Source organism: Rhodnius prolixus, unplaced genomic scaffold, assembly GCF_049639745.1.
Source record: "Rhodnius prolixus isolate KJV_2025 unplaced genomic scaffold, Rpr scaffold_7, whole genome shotgun sequence".
In the NCBI taxonomy this organism is placed as follows: Eukaryota; Metazoa; Arthropoda; class Insecta; order Hemiptera; family Reduviidae; genus Rhodnius; species Rhodnius prolixus.
The window spans coordinates 22,055,721-22,075,066 of record NW_027411582.1 but is presented as its reverse complement, the minus strand read 5'-3'; the positions used below and the strand labels follow the sequence as shown (position 1 = coordinate 22,075,066).

At 35.4% G+C, this 19,346-nt stretch overlaps 1 long non-coding RNA gene across 1 annotated transcript in view; it reads left to right on the top strand.

The window, feature by feature from the left end:
• The window catches only part of LOC141447178 (uncharacterized), a 449,287-nt gene that overhangs the window by 138,749 nt on the left and 291,192 nt on the right, over positions 1-19,346 (top strand). The window lies entirely within an intron of this gene.

Genomic DNA, 19,346 nt, shown 5'->3' with positions numbered 1-19,346 from the left:
GTGGAAATATTCGTCTAATTTCACTGTAATGCTGCTGTTTCTGTATTTGATAGTTAATATTAAGGCCAATGCTGGAGTGTACATGTTGGGTCGATCTATTTTGGGAAACAAGAAGTAAAAACCATTGGAAAAAGTGGAAATATTCGTCTAATTTCACTGTAATGCTGCTGTTTCTGCATTTGATAGTTAATATTAAGGCCAATGCTAGATTGTACATGTTGGGTCGATCTATTTTGAGAAAGGAGAAGTAAAAACCATTGGAAAAAGTGGAAATAGTCTGCTAATTTCACTGTAATGCTGCTGTTTCTGTATTTGATAGTTAATATTAAGGCCAATGCTAGATTGTACATGTTGGGTCGATCTATTTTGAGAAAGGAGAAGTAAAAACCATTGGAAAAAGTGGAAATAGTCTGCTAATTTCACTGTAATGCTGCTGTTTCTGTATTTGATAGTTAATATTAAGGCCAATGCTAGATTGTACAAGTTGGGTCGATCTGTTTTGAGAAAGGAGAAGTAAAAACCATTGGAAAAAGTGGAAATAGTCTGCTAATTTCACTGTAATGCTGCTGTTTCTGTATTTGATAGTTAATATTAAGGCCAGTGCTAGGTTGTACATGTTGGGTCTATCTATTTTGAGAAACAAGAAGTAAAAACCATTGGAAAAAGTGGAAATATTCTGCTAATTTCACTGTAATGCTGCTGTTTCTGTATTTGATAGTTAAAATTAAGGCCAATGCTAGATTGTACATGTTGGGTCGATCTGTTTTGAGAAACAAGAAGTAAAAACCACTGGAAAACGTGGAAATAGTCTGCTAATTTCACTGTAATGCTGCTCTTTCTGTATTTGATAGTTAATATTAAGGCCAATGCTAGATTGTACATGTTGGGTCGATCTATTTTGAGAAAAAAGAAGTAAAAACCATTGGAAAAAGTGGAAATAGTCTGCTAATTTCACTGTAATGCTGCTGTTTCTGTATTTGATAGTTAATATTAAGGCCAGTGCTAGGTTGTACATGTTGGGTCTATCTATTTTGAGAAACAAGAAGTAAAAACCATTGGAAAAAGTGGAAATATTCTGCTAATTTCACTGTAATGCTGCTCTTTCTGTATTTGATAGTTAATATTAAGGCCAATGCTAGATTGTACATATTGGGTCGATCTGTTTTGAGAAACAAGAAGTAAAAACCACTGGAAAACGTGGAAATAGTCTGCTAATTTCACTGTAATGCTGCTCTTTCTGTATTTGATAGTTAATATTAAGGCCAATGCTAGATTGTACATGTTGGGTCGATCTATTTTGAGAAAAAAGAAGTAAAAACCATTGGAAAAAGTGGAAATAGTCTGCTAATTTCACTGTAATGCTGCTGTTTCTGTATTTGATAGTTAATATTAAGGCCAGTGCTAGGTTGTACATGTTGGGTCTATCTATTTTGAGAAACAAGAAGTAAAAACCATTGGAAAAAGTGGAAATATTCTGCTAATTTCACTGTAATGCTGCTGTTTCTGTATTTGATAGTTAAAATTAAGGCCAATGCTAGATTGTACATGTTGGGTCGATCTGTTTTGAGAAACAAGAAGTAAAAACCACTGGAAAACGTGGAAATAGTCTGCTAATTTCACTGTAATGCTGCTCTTTCTGTATTTGATAGTTAATATTAAGGCCAATGCTAGATTGTACATGTTGGGTCGATCTATTTTGAGAAAAAAGAAGTAAAAACCATTGGAAAAAGTGGAAATAGTCTGCTAATTTCACTGTAATGCTGCTGTTTCTGTATTTGATAGTTAATATTAAGGCCAGTGCTAGGTTGTACATGTTGGGTCTATCTATTTTGAGAAACAAGAAGTAAAAACCATTGGAAAAAGTGGAAATATTCTGCTAATTTCACTGTAATGCTGCTGTTTCTGTATTTGATAGTTAAAATTAAGGCCAATGCTAGATTGTACATGTTGGGTCGATCTGTTTTGAGAAACAAGAAGTAAAAACCACTGGAAAACGTGGAAATAGTCTGCTAATTTCACTGTAATGCTGCTCTTTCTGTATTTGATAGTTAATATTAAGGCCAATGCTAGATTGTACATGTTGGGTCGATCTATTTTGAGAAAAAAGAAGTAAAAACCATTGGAAAAAGTGGAAATAGTCTGCTAATTTCACTGTAATGCTGCTGTTTCTGTATTTGATAGTTAATGTTAAGGCCAGTGCTAGGTTGTACATGTTGGGTCTATCTATTTTGAGAAACAAGAAGTAAAAACCATTGGAAAAAGTGGAAATATTCTGCTAATTTCACTGTAATGCTGCTCTTTCTGTATTTGATAGTTAATATTAAGGCCAATGCTAGATTGTACATATTGGGTCGATCTGTTTTGAGAAACAAGAAGTAAAAACCACTGGAAAACGTGGAAATAGTCTGCTAATTTCACTGTAATGCTGCTCTTTCTGTATTTGATAGTTAATATTAAGGCCAATGCTAGATTGTACATGTTGGGTCGATCTATTTTGAGAAAAAAGAAGTAAAAACCATTGGAAAAAGTGGAAATAGTCTGCTAATTTCACTGTAATGCTGCTGTTTCTGTATTTGATAGTTAATATTAAGGCCAGTGCTAGGTTGTACATGTTGGGTCTATCTATTTTGAGAAACAAGAAGTAAAAACCATTGGAAAAAGTGGAAATATTCTGCTAATTTCACTGTAATGCTGCTGTTTCTGTATTTGATAGTTAAAATTAAGGCCAATGCTAGATTGTACATGTTGGGTCGATCTGTTTTGAGAAACAAGAAGTAAAAACCACTGGAAAACGTGGAAATAGTCTGCTAATTTCACTGTAATGCTGCTCTTTCTGTATTTGATAGTTAATATTAAGGCCAATGCTAGATTGTACATGTTGGGTCGATCTATTTTGAGAAAAAAGAAGTAAAAACCATTGGAAAAAGTGGAAATAGTCTGCTAATTTCACTGTAATGCTGCTGTTTCTGTATTTGATAGTTAATATTAAGGCCAGTGCTAGGTTGTACATGTTGGGTCTATCTATTTTGAGAAACAAGAAGTAAAAACCATTGGAAAAAGTGGAAATATTCTGCTAATTTCACTGTAATGCTGCTGTTTCTGTATTTGATAGTTAATATTAAGGCCAATACTAGATTGTACATGTTGGGTCGATCTATTTTGAGAAACAAGGAGAATAAACCAGTATAAAAAGTGGAACTTGGTTGTTTCAAAAAATTATAGTTTTAAAGGAGGATTTGCCCTATATTTTAAAGAAAATTTGGGAATTTTATCTTTTATAGAAAAAGAGACAAAAATTGTAAAAGTTGGGTGTTTTTCAACGTTACGCTTTTTCGTGCACTTTTTGACGATCAACCCTTATACAACTGTATTACCGGACAGTTTTAATAACTTTTTCCATTGTGGAAAGTTGTTTTACCTGTTTGCTTTAATTGTGATGTCACACAGTTCTATAAACTTCAAATTGGGATAAAGTGAAAGTATTTTGGTCCCTTTTTGGTATTTTGGACAATATTTTACTCAAATTTTCACTTTGCTCAAGGTTTTTCCTTTTATTTCCCATAACTACCATTCTGTTTTAATATTCTAATCTGCTCTAAATTCTTCATGAATAAAATATGGGATCAACGGCTGGTTGGCTTTGTGCTTAATATATAATTAATTACATCATAAATGATGTCAGAAGGCGTCTTTTCAGAGGATTCTAAAGGTTTAGATTTTAAATTTAAAGATATTCTACCTTATCCTGCAATCCTATATACCCCAGGCCATTTTTACTAAATCATCCAAGGATCAACCACTTCTTCTTATCAATCTATCCTGGCTAGTGTACCCCAGGGTACCATACTAGCTACACACGTATATCCCATAACATCCTAACACTCCCATTTATCTTTACGCTGACGATACCACCATTGTTGCATATCATGATTCCAATATTGTACATCTGGGTTCAGCCTCATTATTCGAACAGATGGAAATCACTTTTATGGTGGAGTTTTTTGAGTGCGCTCATTCAAGAACAAAACCAAGAATTGAAGGGTTTTTATAAAATTAGATCATGGAGTTATATCCTGGATGAAGTTGTCCAAGTTAGAGTCAATTTCAAAGTTTTTAGAGGGATAAAACAAATATTATCTACGTAGCGTGATTATTAAAAATAAATTTTAGCATGCCAAAGCCTCTTGGCTAGAATATAGGGCATCCCTAGGAACAGTTTCTTTGTTGCATGTCCTTTTATAAAAAGAACCAGCGGATTGTTTCCGTTTTTTTTGGACTGTGTCATTTTCATGATGCATCAACTGCAAGGAGTATATTGACAATGATAAGTAGCATGATTATAATATACAGACTTAAGTCATTACTGCAATATTGGGAATGCAGTGGATTCATGACCTATCACAATTCTGCGTTCGTGACTCTATATCTATGTAGGTCGTACCAGGAAAAGAATTTTTAATAGCATGGAATAATACAATAGCATGGAATGTCTGGTAAATTTCCATCATCATCATCATCTTTGGATTGCTCATCCACATTTCTGGATTGTCAGCAGTTTCTCTTTCTTATCTTTTTTTTTGCGGTTTATCATTTTTTTATTTCTATTAAAGTCAAATCTGAGCTAAAATTAGAGTTAAATAAAATAACATCCTGGGCAAAGAAGTGGCGGATTAAAATGAACTCACAGAAATGGCCAGCATGCCACGTTTACTCTCCGGCGGGGCTCCTGTCCAACTGTCCTCTTCAACAGCAATCCTCTTCCTTGTACAGATCTTGTGCGCTACCTTGGGCTCTACATAGACAAACGACTCACGTGGAACCCACACACTAGACTTAAAAGACAAGCAATGACAAAACGTGCGAAACTACTTTGCAGACTTCTTGGACGACGCTCCAAATTACCCACTGAACTGAAACGATTAATATACAGTACTATTCTCAAACCTATGTGGACTTACGGACTAGAGCTGTGGGGTTCAGCCAAACCTACAAACATACGGACAGTACAAGACATTTCAGTCAAAACTACTGCCGACAGATAGGTGACGCTCCTTTCTATAGTGGCTAACCACACTCTTCACAACGACCTCAACATCCCCTTCGTACACCAACTCGCCAAGACTAAATATCAAAAATTCCATACTACTCTCTCGACTAGCTCTAATCCTCTTGTACTGTCTCTCGCTTCCTCTGACATCCCTAATGCTCCTCGTCGACTGAATCGCCAATGGCCCTGCGACTTCCTTACAGTCTGAAGGCCTAAACGCCATTATTCTCCTCTCTCTCCTCTCTCCTCCACACATACTCCTCTCTCCTACAGAGAGTGCTACCGCTGGGTAGCTTCTCTCCTCCTAATCTTCCCGCACCAGTTCATCTCATTCACCTCCTATTTTCTTATTGTATGCATTTATACAGATTGTAAATTACAAAATAAATACAAAAAATAAAAATAAAATATAAAAAAAATAAAGAAGTTGAATTGCAAACTATATTGTCCGTCTCTAACACACAGATATCCTGATGAATGGAGTCGAAGAGGAACTGAGAAACTATGCCAAGCTTGGTAAAAAAAGTTTGAGAGAATGGAGGGCAGAAGAAGATTCCATTATCATCTGCCACAGGAATGATCTTCTCGACGGAATTAAGATTCTAGGACTACGACTTGATGTGGAAATTTCAAAACCCAAAAATACCACAAGTTTGCTTATTAAAGGGATACTTTCTACATTTTACTGCTATCCCTAAAATAGTTAATGCAAACATGCTTGGACATGTTCGTTTCTGTTACTATTCCAGCTCTTTAGCTGAAAAGTAATGAATAATAACAATTTTTTGAAAACATGGGCAATATCAATGATTTCATACGTCTGAGTATGATTGTTTTCTGCCATTCTGACTGAATTTCAATTTTCATCCACCTTCTAAATATTAAATCATCATGTCTGTGAAGATTAAGTTTGATTTCTACTCATTTACAACGCAATATTTGGCTGCATATGAAGGCAGTTACCATATTCTTCATGAAATCAAATTTTCAACAACTTCTGTGAATGCCTGCAGGGCGATAACTAACAGATCTACCACGCATAAAGTTTGCCTCTCTTAGTCACCATTTTAACTAGCATTTTTCTTTTGAATTTCTATTATAATAGGTTGGCAACTGAGTAATTTCGGTTTTGAATTATTATATAAAACTCATTCTTTTTATTACAAAAAATAATTTTTAATTAATGACATATTTTCCGTTTTGTTCAATGACATTTTGCCATCTTTCTTGCAGCATCATGATTCCGCGCTCAAAGAACTTTTGGTCCTTATCAGCAAAGAACTTTTCCAAGTGCGATTTAAGGTCATTTTCATCTGTAAAAGTTTTTCCGTTCAAATAATTCTGAAAACTCCGAAATAAGTGATAATCAGATGGAGCCAGATCAGGGCTGTATCAGGAGGATGTGCCATCACCTCCCAACCAAGCTCCAATAATTTCCTGCGAGTTGCCAAAGATGTGTGCAGGGCCTTGCATTATCATGATGGGATACAATTCCTTTTCGATTTGCCAATTCAGGGCCGTTTTTCTTTGATTGCTTCTTCAAGTTTCATAAGTTGTTGACAGTAAACCTCTGAAGTAATCGTCTAATTCTTTGGAAGCAATTAAAAATACACGAACACCTTTGTAATCCCACCAAATAGACAGCATGATCTTTTTTCTTTTTGGTGCAATTCTGCTTTCGATGTGGTTGGTGCTGATTCATCTTGCTTGCACAATGATCGTTTTCACAATATGTTACTGTAAAGGATCCATTTTTCATCACCAGTTATGATTCTTTTCAAGAAAAGGGTCGTTTTCATTGCGCTTAAGATGGGTTGTGTTAAGTGAATCTCTTTCAGTTCATGCGGTACCCATATATCCAGCTTCTTAACGAGTCCAATACACTTTTAAGTGTTTTTCAATTGTTGTATGGGATACATTTAACTTCTCTGCAATCCCTCGAACAGGTATATGACGATCCTCTTCAATTATGACTTTGATTTGGTCACCATCAACTTCAGCAGGTCGACCTAATCATCTTTGCGGGAAAATTCTTCAGAACGAAACCACTTTAAACCAATTCTGACAAGTACGCTCTGTTAAGCAGTCAATGCCATAAACTTCGTGAGCTTCAGCGGCTTTCTTTTCCTTTACGAAAAAAAGTAAAATAAGCCGAAAATGTTCGTTTCTGCGCTCCATTTGAAATGGACCAACAAATAAGGGTTTTGGAAAAACCACGCCACAACTTGTTTCTAAAGTAACCTCAATATTACCTTTACTAAATATAATAAGGCAAAGTACGCCACCAACACGACTAATTAAAAAAAATGAAGGTCCGCGCTCCCTGTGAGTGAAAACTGAAATTACTTAGTTGCCAACCCAATACAATATTTCAAGTTCTACTATTCAATGTGAAAGTGTAACGTTGCCTTTAAGAGAGAATTGGTCAACGTAGTTTGGTTGATGGTTCCAAATGTTCTTCTTGCTGAGGTTTATGCGCTATCCTTTGTTGTTGCTTTGGATGAGACCAGTTTTGCAGCTTCCCCTAGGAAAAAGAAGTGTCAACATAGATGGCCAGATTTAGGATATTGAGACCTAGGTTGACGGTGAAGAAGCTTAGTTGTTCTTGCTTATGGATAGAAACTCGCTTTGTGTAGGACATCTGTGCATCTTATTTGGCACAGAACCAATAAATTTTCAAAATCCATTCTTTACACGTTTACTTAAAGAAAGTTTAATAACAATTTCTACGCTTACTTTAATGTTTTTGAGAGAAAACTGTGATTTATGAGAAGTTCTTTAAGTGTAAATGAATGTTTAGAACATTTTGTTTGCAGGCAATTTGTCAAAGATAATTGAAATAATTGTTAACAGATAAAATGGTGTCATCTCTTTGACGCTGTTCTTCCCCAAAAAGTATTCAAGTTGTAAGCTTGAAAATAAGAAGTAACGCTTAAAGTAAATAACAAGGTCGGATCAATATTCACGTTTTGCTTTAAAACACCTTGGAAGGAAATGGCGGTGCCAGTGCCTACTACATCTTCCCCACCTATACAGAAAAACCAACCTGGCCTCCATGTTTTGTTTACCTGAAATAAAATCGCCTATATATTTTATTCTTATGCTTATATAGTGAACAAATAAACTTCACGCTAAAGAATAGAACGTTATGAATGATATAAATAAGCATGCAGTTAAACTTAGCTGAAGTAATTCAAAGCCACATCACATCATAGTTCCGCTCCTTGCCTTCTCCAAGAACTTTTGGTCTTCGACGGTGCGTTAAAAAGAATTACGTTCCTTTCTTCTTATCTTTTCCACTGTGTTTATTTTATCTTTTGGACGATGAAATGGTGGGTAAAGGGTCAAAATGATATCATCCGGTTCATCTTCTTAGTATCATCTTCTTTTTTTGGGTGGCATTAAGTAATGAGTAAGCTTAGCTCCTGCTAGATCATTTCGGAGGTAGAGACTTAATAATTCTTAGAGTACTTAAAATCAGAGGAGATCACTTTTTGGTTCTCGTATATTATGTCAGTATATGTGATCTGGTGCAATATACGTAACTGATAAACAAAGTAATTTTTTTTTATATATATTTATTTTGTAATTTACAATCTGTATAAATATATACAATAAGTAAATAGGAGGTGAATGAGATGAACTGGTGCGGGAGGAGAGAAGCTACCCAGCGGTAGCACTCTCTATAGGAGAGAGGAGAGATTTAGGTCTTCAGCCTACAAGGAAGAAGTCGCGGGACCACTGGCGATTTAGTCGTCGAGTAGGATTGTTAGAGATGTCAGAGGAGGCGAGAGACTGTACAAGAGGATTTGAGCAAGTAGAGAGAGCAGTATGGAATTTTTGGTATTTAGTCTTGGCGAGGTGGTCTATGAAGGGATTGTTGAGGTCGTTGTGAAGAGTGAGTTTAGTCACCGTAAAAATGGAGCGCAAGCTATCTGTCGGCAGTAGTTTTGACTGAAATGTCTTGTACTGTCCGTATGTTTGTAGGTTTGGCTGAACCCCACAGCTCTAGTCCGTAAGTCCACATAGATTTGAGGATAGTACTGTATATTAAACGTTTGAGTTCAATGGGTAATTTGGAGCGTCGCCCAAGTAATCTTAAAGAAGTTTCGCGTTTTGTTATTGCTTGTCTTTTAAGTCTAGTGTGTGGGTTCCACGTGAGTCGTTTGTCTATGTAGAGCCCAAGGTAGCGCACCAGATCTGAGTACAAGGAAGAGGATTGCTGTTGAAGAGGACAGGTGGACAGGAGCTCCGCCGGAGAGTAAACGTGGCATGCTGGCATTTCTTTAGGTTCATTTTAATCCGCCACTTCTTGGCCCAGGATTCTAAAAGTAAAAATTTAAATTAAAAATACTAATGGTTGCCAAAGTAATCGGCACTTTTTGTATTAAGTATTTCCTGTTAATGTGAAGGGTATTTACGCCTCAGAGTTCGTAACTTTGGAAGAAGCAAACTCATATCTTCAAGTCAAGTGGTCCCTCACTTTGGAAATTTCTAGTTAAAGTCGTTAAGATTCACTAGTTCTGAAGAGAGGGACCAGAGTTCAGCGTCACGCTAGCCAAGCCTTTAGAGATCACGTAAAACTAAGAAGTATTTATAGTAATAGTTTCAATTCTCAGTCTAGGCATTGGATATTATTTAATGGTTTCCCTAATTTGGTAGTTAGACGTAAAGTAGGGCTGAAAAAATAGGCATTACTTTACTTCTTTTCTATTGATGAATACCAATATCGCCTCTTCTGTTTTCAATTGTCTCTTTCTTAAAGAGTGCATCTTGTAATGGTTCTTCAAGGCTACTATTCTGAAATAGGACATCCCGTGTGAGGAAGAAAGAAAGTTAAGAAAAAGAAACTTATGTCTTCAGCCTGGATGAAATTATGAAGACGAGGAACTCAAAGGTACGGGTCAATAGAGAATTTCGCTTTTCCATCAAGAAAAATTTCTTATAAAAATAAATAAAATTCAGCCAGATTTGAGTGAAAACCGATAAAAAAAAGCTGTGGCTGTGTCACGTTTACGTAACGGGTTATATTTTTTATATAAAATATTTTTATTTATGTATTTAGGATGAGATCAATGAAATAAATCGACGATCGAACATAATCTATGCCTATACAGTCCGTTGTCGATGTAGAAGCGATTTCATCATCCACTTGCAAAATTTCAACCGCCCCAGCTGCAGATGTACTGACACCGTCTTTGATCCGCTCGGCCGCATTCATTCTTTTACATTCCTAGGCACAGCTTGATTCGGTCATATGGTGTTTTATTATTACCATTCGATTGTTCTTGAGAAGCCCTTTCCAATCGTATACGATCTCTGTATTTGGTTTTGGGTTTTCGACGCGTATAGGCCGACATTATATATTTTTAATAATATTTTTTTATTCTAACACCTTATTATATTAACTGTCACCATTTTATACTAATGTTTTATATAAGATCGATAGATTGTGACGACAGCCGACGATTAAAACTTAAACGAACGTCGTAGCTACTCCGAGTCAAAAGTTATACTAATTGCAAATCTCGATACGCAGCAAAATGATCTCAAAATGGCGGCGCTTCCCCCTCCACCTCGCGCGATGCGTCACAGTCCTCGCAAATCGTAATGAATTCTTCGATCCTTTAGCTATCCAGTGGTATAATTTAATTTTGGATGTAGACGATAGAATCGAAACTATAATGCCAAACTGTATCCCCCGATTTTGTAATCATTAGGTTTTTTGGATTGCCTCCATATGATAGCAAATTTAAAGACGTATTCACGTACAAATTGTGTATTAAATGCCTATTTTATAAATATGTCCAAAAATAATTGAATAACAAAAAACCTGAAAGTTTATTATTTTGTTTTTAATACAATACATTTATATTTATGAAATAACAGAGAGGTTTTACGTGACATTATTGTTTACTAGAGGGTTAAACGCAAAAACCAACTTCGTATGTACCAAAGTAAATGGTGTATATGTATAAGCAAAAAGTAGGGTTAAGAAAGCATTCTGTGTTTAATGCGCCTGTGGTTTAGCTGGCAGTTTGCTCTGCTTTATCCACCACTCTAAGGGAAGATTTAAAGTAAGTGCCGTTCCAACAGAACTGAGGAAAATCTTCCTCATCACTAGATAAGCTGGGGTATGGTTAGGTTCAGGAAAAGTCTTCATGAAAAGTAAAAGAAAATGGAAAAAAAGTTGAAAGAAAGAAAAAAAAAATTTAATGTAACCACGGGCGATTACTTAATCCGTCTTTTGTTCTTTGTTCTCTGGTTAAAGTTTTGGAGAGAAATGGTTACTTTAAACTTTATTATAAACATTGTTTAAAATGGTAATAAGTAGTTGAAACAGAACTTGCTCAGTCTCTAAATTGGTAGTAATTATTCTTGATTTGATCTAATGAAATAATGTTGGCAATCCTGACCAATTTTTGATTTTCATGTATCCGTGGCAACACTGCACTTGTTGAGTCAGCATGTACCGAATTAGTTTTCTCTCTCTGTTCATGTGATCATTACGTGTTTTGCAATTGATAATAGATCCATTGCAAAAAATTAAAAAAGCAAATTTGAGTACAAAAAAAATGCAATTAGAAGCATTCGTGAAATTTTGAAGGATGCAAAAGTGACAAACTACTATCTTGGAATCCCCCACACGAGATTCAAACGAATTGATCTCAATTTTAGATACAAAATGTTGAAATGACTACTCGACAAACGTTCAAAACTGATCCTGAAGAACAAAAGAAACCTATAGATCGCCCTACTTGCCCCAAATACGGACGTACGGGATACAACTCTAAGGAAGCGACAAAAAACGAACACCAATCGACTTCAAACCTTACAGTCTAAAATCCTTAGAACAATAGTTAACGCTCCCTTCTACGTCTCCAATCATACTATATACTCTGATCTCAATATTCCTTTCGTCTCTGAAATAGCCCCAATCTCGATACACAAAACTCCACTCAAATCTAGAACAGTCATTACAAACTTCTGATCCACTGTCTACTACAACACTTCCTTTAAATTATATCGCCGACCACCTGGGATGGTTGCTGCATAAGCTTGCCAACATGGCGGAATTAAGGGCTTCCAACGACTGGATGGTCGTCGTTCATTCCACTCTTGTCTCTGGATGCTCATGCATTTATCTGAATGTGTATAAATATTTGCACAATTTCCGTATCTTTCATCTCTTTTGCTTGTTGTTGTACATTGTTTACAGTTGCAAAATAAATGAACAAATGTAAAAAATATTTGCAAATTAGACAGCTGTTATGATTGTAATATGAAATATGTAATACATATGTAATATGAGTGAGTTTCAAGCGAATTTACGAAATACGAATTCGTATTTCAAAAACAGTTCTATCAGTTTTTATTTTTTCTCTAAAAAAAGGCCCCTTAAATTATTTTTTTAAATTAATTATATTTTGTTTTATAACTGAATTTGTTCAACCACAGACCGGATTTCAGATCAGGGGTTGTCGAGTTAGAAATTAAAATCAAAAAGGAAAAACAGAATTGTAATGAAAAAGGAAAGCCATTCAATTACAAAGTCTCAGAGATTTGTGATTTAAAACCAAAAAATCCGCTGGGAAATTAAGTTACAAAAAAAACGTCAAGGAAGTTGTCAAGAGATAACTATCTTCTGTACTTCACTTCAGCCAGCCAAAAGAGAAAAAAAAAGATGTAATTTCTTCGTACTTTAAATTCAAAATAAACAGAACGCAGAAAATCAAAATACTTTTGCTATTATTAAATTGAGCTCAGCCGATTTTAAACATTGTTGACCAACCATCAAATAAATCAAGGTTAGAAAAATGCTAACTGATTTCTGAGTGATTTGGCCCAAATTTTCATCTTATATTTTAGATTATTTATATGGTACAACGTTTAATGGAAGATAGAGCGATTAAACGGGGCCTAATTTGTCAAAACCATTATTTTCTTCCTCGGGAGGCCATAAAAACCGCTATTTCAAGTAAAAACTAAAAAATTGAAGATCTGCAATTGATTTCAACGTAACTTTTGTTAGTTATAATAAAAAATTGTAACTTAACTACGCTTAATAGCAGGTTTTACAAAATAACGTAAATATTAATGTTCTTTAGAAGCTGGCTGGAAAAAAAACACATCATTAATCAATGCTTGGGTAGATAACTAAATGTTTTCAATTTTTTATTCCCTCTCATTTTCCATCAGTTTAATGTCATCCATTAAGACTGATGCTTTCCAAAGATTTCCATTAAGTTCGGCCATAAATCAAATTTATAAAACAAATCTGACGATACAATATCCATTAGTTCATTTATTGACCATATACTGTTTCTTGCTTTTGTTTGTGTAGATTGACAGTAAAATACGAAAAGAAGTAAGTGATAAGGCTTATCTATATTAGAGTTTCGATTATTATTATTATCTTTTTAATTTAAGATGCATTAAAACACTTAATGTACTCAGTGTGCACATATGTTTATAGAAATTTATACAATTTACCGAAAAATGGGTTTAAAAAAAAACTATAAATAAATTTTTACAACTTAAAACTATTAACAGGTTGCACGTTTTAACTGGCAGCCAATCCAATCCGATTAAAGAGCTTGGTTATAGGCGTGGTCGCCATGAATATTCAGATTGGTCAATCCAATCAACCATTTTTTTTTTACTTCTCTATCTCTGCTTTCGCATTGGTTCATTATTTGACACTAATTATTTCAAATAAAATTATAGTTTAGATTTTTTCGCTATTTTTTCCACCGCTGGGGTTTGATTAATTATTAGATTATGCATTAAAAATTTTATGTGAAAATAACTATGTAAATTTAGTTCATATTTATTAGATAACCTTATTTATGCTTAGGATAAAAAGAAAATTATTTAGATTTGTGTGAATTTAAGGGGAAAAAAAGGAAAAACCAGTCTGCTTAGATAAGGGCCAGAAGAAGTAAGTGCGCCATGTTGTGGATATTACCATGGAGGATCACTTTTTAAAACTGATCTTCACACAACCCGAGCGATCAGAAAGATCATTGGTGATAGCTTCTTTCTTATCATAAATCGCAGACATACAAAATGGGTCTCGTATGAGCAAATTACGCAGAGATATTTTGTTGTGAACCATAAGACCCAGGCTAGGAATCTAACCTGGAACTTGATATATACCTGTGAAAGACCCATCTACTTTCTAACTTCAGCAAAACAGCGTATTGATTGCATCCAACATACTCACCTTCTAGGATAAATAGTGTAGGCGTCTGCTTGAAGTTTGAAATCATTTACTTCTTAGGTTAATGTAAAATAAACTTTACCACTATTACGGCTGCACATTTTATCTGCCAGCCAATCCAATCCGATTAAAAAGCTTGGTTGTAGGCGTGGTCGCCAGGAATATTCTAATTGGTCAATCCAATCAACCATTTTTTGTTTACTATCTCTGCTTTCGGATTGGTTCATTATTTAACACTAATTATTTCAAATAAAATTATAGTTTAGATTTTTTTGATATTTCGAAACTGTGAAGGTTTCATGACTGTAACTTCACTTCACCTTAGTGAGAAAGCGAACCATGTTAATTGCAATCTTGTGAATAAAAAAAGGTTTTGCCCCAAAACTGGAATGCTTATTGGATTTAATCCATCCAGAGCTAGAACTGAACGTCTCTTAATAAAATATTTACTAATGTTACTTTATAAATAAATTAAATATTTAAATATTTAACTTCTAATTGGCTGTTTATTTTCAGCAATTAGTAAATATAAGATTAAAATGTGCGCACATATTAAGTTTGGTCACAAAGGCGGTTATAACCGGGACTGAATATTACACATTCATCACCAGGTAGAGTAACATAACCTGGCTGACCATAGCCTTGCACACCAACAGAATAATGGCGGTGTTTATATGCTAGCACTGTGTTCAGTGCCTCTATATTGTGCTACAATACAGCTATATAATGTCCCCTTACTTTAGCTCTAATGAATTAACCAGATCAAACCTACTTTAGCCCACACAGCGGTTTCTACTCTTACCCCAATGGTGCTGTTCTCACATAGTAATGTGCTCTTAACTTAAAATATTAAATAATAGTAAAAGTATTAAGTTCTTATCATAATTTCAGATTTTGTCAACCCACTTCTGTTATCTCTTATCTAATTCCTGAAGTTTTTGAGAACACCTTTACCTAATACGAGGGTCGTTTGAAAAGTCCGTGCAAAAATAAAAACTACTTAATTTTTGGGGGTAAACCTTTTTTATTTTTCAACATAGTCTCCTTTTAGGCTTATACACTTCGTCCAACGCTGCTCTAGTTTGTTGATCCCTTCCGAATAATAGGATTTGTCCAAGTCTGAAAAATAGCCATTCGTTTCTGCAATCACCTCCTCGTTTGAATAAAATCTTTTTCCCGCCAGCCATTTCTTCATAATGGGGAACAAATAGTAGTCCGAAGGAGCCAAGTCTGGAGAATAGGGGGGATGTGAAACGAGTTGGAACCCTATTTCCATTAATTTTGCGACCACAACTGCTGAGGTGTGAGCTGGTGCGTTGTCGTGATGGAAAAGGACTTTTTTGTGGGCCAATCGTAGGCGTTTTTCTTGCAGCTCGGTTTTTAAACGGTCCAATAACGATGAATAATATGCACCTGTAATAGTTTTACTCTTTTCCAGATAGTCGATGAGGATTATTCCTTGCGAATCCCAAAAGACAGTCGCCATAATCTTTCCGGCCGAAGGAACGGTCTTCGCCTTTTTTGGCGCAGATTCCCCCTTGGTAACCGATTGTTTAGATTTTTCTTTGGTCTCAGGAGTGTAGTGATGTATCCATGTTTCATCCACAGTGACGAAACGACGCTTAAAGTCCTGCGGATTCTTCTGGAACAGCTGCAAAACGTCCTTGCAACACTTCACACGATTTCGTTTTTGGTCAAGCGTGAGCAATCGCGGCACCCATCTTGCGGATAGCTTTGTCATGTCCAAATGTTGATGCAAAATATTATGTACCCGTTCATTCGAGATGCCCACAGCACTAGCCTTCTTTTACTTCTTTCATGTCACTACAATACTGGAAGAACCTTGGCCTCCTCAACTATTCTGTGCCACTTCTCCCTCAGTAAAGCTATTCATCTTCATCTAATTACGTCCAGAATTCTTCTATCTTCCTCGGCGTCATTTCGTCCTTCCTTTGTCTTTGAAAGGTTCAAGAAGACTTTATAGGACATGTTTAAGTGGGATCATTGCCGATAACTTTAGTAATCCAAAGCTTTATCCCCTTTATGGCACATTTTATACAAAATTATTGAGCGCTTCTACCAATAACAGTTCATCTTTGTTATTCCAAATATAAAAAACTGCATTTAAAATTATTTTTACGTTTTCTCTAGTGAATATCATTAGTCGGGGTTCAATCTTTGTTTTTTGTTGCCTTGTTCGGCATCCTTATTACATTTATCACCTTATCTAAGCACCTTTGATCATTTTCTTAACTTGCCTATCTCATATCTTCTACAGTTCCTTGGTTCCCGTCGTGACAAAAACGTCCGCTGAAATATTCTTGTAGATCCCTAATCCTTTTCCTTCTCTGATGGTCTCCTTACATAACCTATTTAGCTGTTATCCTCTTTACTTTACAATTAATTTTTTTGTTGTTGTTCTGGTCGCTTTTTGTAGGCCTTAGCCTACTTTGTTCTTGATTCCCACCTCCATAGCTCTATCCTCTACAGCCTTGGACAATCATCTTCTTACTTGTCTTAGAATAGTAGTATTTATTTGCTTACAAAGGGTGAAAATCTTGATTGTTCCACTACTATGAACATTCAAGAACAACAACAGCATCCTCTTCAGAATTAGTTCCTATACTACACTATTGTGCGTTCGTGTGAACGAACTTCGTGAGTTGCCTTCAGGCTATTTATAAACTTAGCAATCCCAAATCTACAATTACAGATTGGCGAGAAGAGAGTGCAGGAGGAATACTTCTACTTCATACTGCCCTATTATTGGATCAATTGCATAAGAAAATAACAAACCTAAAAGAAAATTGAATAATGTTTTTGTCCAATAAATAAAAGCTATAATTTGAAATAGTAATTATCACATATTTTTTTTAATTTAGCAAAACATGTAGCATTCGTCACGTAATAATAGAACAGCACTCCCAGATAGCAGCACTTACATCAGCATTGCGTGATTCAAAGAAAGATTTTATTGGGCATGTTTTACACCGGATATTACTAAATTACTTTTATCGTAACTACTTCCTAACTTTAATTTTTTATTCATTAACTCTATAAAAATAAACCTTTTTTTTATTCTTTCTTTATTGTTTTTTTGTAGACAAGAGAAAGTATTGTAATTGTCATATTTTTGGAATCGAGTTTTCAAAATACATATTTTGAAATTATCTCTTTTAAAAAAGGCAAATCTCATATATTTTAAATCGAAGGATGTTCAAACGTTGATAACTGTTTATTATATAATAATTAGATGGCCGAAAGAGTTAATTAAAAATAAGAAAGAATTTCAATGAACATTAAAAATAAATTATAAAGTAACGAGAAGGTTACAAACAAAATTATTGTCAATTTCATTCATAATTTATAATTTATTTTTTTGCCAAGAATTCGGCATAGAGATTTGTTCATCTTCAACATTTTATGCTTCTTAACAATTATAATATTTTGATAATGTTAATATCGTTTCTTCCCCTGAAATTTTAGTTACAGAACTACACATTTTTTTTTTTTAAATTTGTTTATTTTGCAACTATAATAGATATAACAAGCAAAAGGGATGAGAGTAAGGAAATGGCGCAAATACACGTGCACGCACATATGGATGGAAGCCGTTAGTTCGCCTGATTGGCAAGCTTACACAGCAACCATCCTAGGAGGTCGGCGTTGTGTTGAGATGGTCGCGTGGCCACCGCCGCTTTAGTCTGCGATGAGGATTAGAAGGAAGTGTTCTGGTAGACATGTTGTGGATAAGAGGGTTGTAATGACTGCGTAGATTTGAGTGGAGTTTTGTGTACCGAGATTGTGCTATTTCAGAAACGAGAGGAATATTGAGATCAGTGTGTATTGTATGATTGGAGACGTAGAAAGGAGCGTTAACTATTGTTCTCAGGATTTTTGATTGTAAGGTTTGAAGTCGGTTGATGTTCGATTTTTTGGCACTTCCGTAGAGTTGTATTCCGTACGTCCATATTGGGGCAAGTAGAGCGGTATATAAAGATCGTTTGTTCGTCAGGGTCAGTTTTGATCGTTTGTCGAGTAGCCTTTTCAACATTTTATATCGGAGATTGAGGTCAATTCGTTTGAGTCTCGTGTGTGGGTTCCACGTCAGTCGTTTGTCAAGATGTAGTCCGAGATACCGTACTTGGTTAGTGATTGGTATAGAAGTATTGTGGAAGGAGAGAGGAGGGAGAGTTTTCTTGTTTAGAGTGAATACTATGTATTTAGATTTTAATTGATTCACTTTGATTCTCCACTTTTGCAGCCAAGGCTCGAGAAGATTTAGGTGAATTTGGAGAGCACGGCATGCTATTACAGGATCTAGATGAGGAGAAAGGATTGCAGTGTCGTCGGCGAATGTGAAAGTAATTGTAGTCGGGTGAGTTGGTAAGTCGGCAATATAGAGAATATAAAGTAAGGGGGCTAGAATGCTTCCTTGAGGAACTCCAGCGAGTATTGGAAGGATAAGAGAAGAAGAAGAGCCTTGCTTGACTTGGAAGAAACGGTCGGAGAGATAAGACTTAAGGATGAGGTAAAAGGTAGAAGGCAGTAGGCGGTTGAGTTTATAAAGCAGCCCTGCGTGCCATACCCGGTCGAATGCCTGAGATATGTCAAGGAAGACACCCGGGCAATACTGCTTTAATTCAAGGGAAGTAGCGATTACATCAACTACTCGATGTGCTTGGAGAACAGTCGAGTGGCAACTCCGAAAACCGAACTGATGGTCAGGAATGATATTTAAAGGGGCTATTTCAGTTTGGAGGCGGAGTAGTAGAAGTTTTTCGAGGACTTTCCCCAGGATGGGTAGAAGGCTGATTGGTCGGTAAGAGCTGGGGAAATGAGAAATTACACATTTAATTCTAATAAATATATTCACTCAAATCTGCTTTGTTCATATAAAAATAATTTAAATATTAAATAATCCCATACTAGACTGAAAAGACAAGAAACCAACCAAAGCTACAAAACTTCTCGCCAGACTATTTGACAAACGTTCGAAACTTAACCTACATAACAAAAGACTCTTATATCTACTGTTACTGCGACCCATTTGGTCATACGGCACAGAAGTATGGG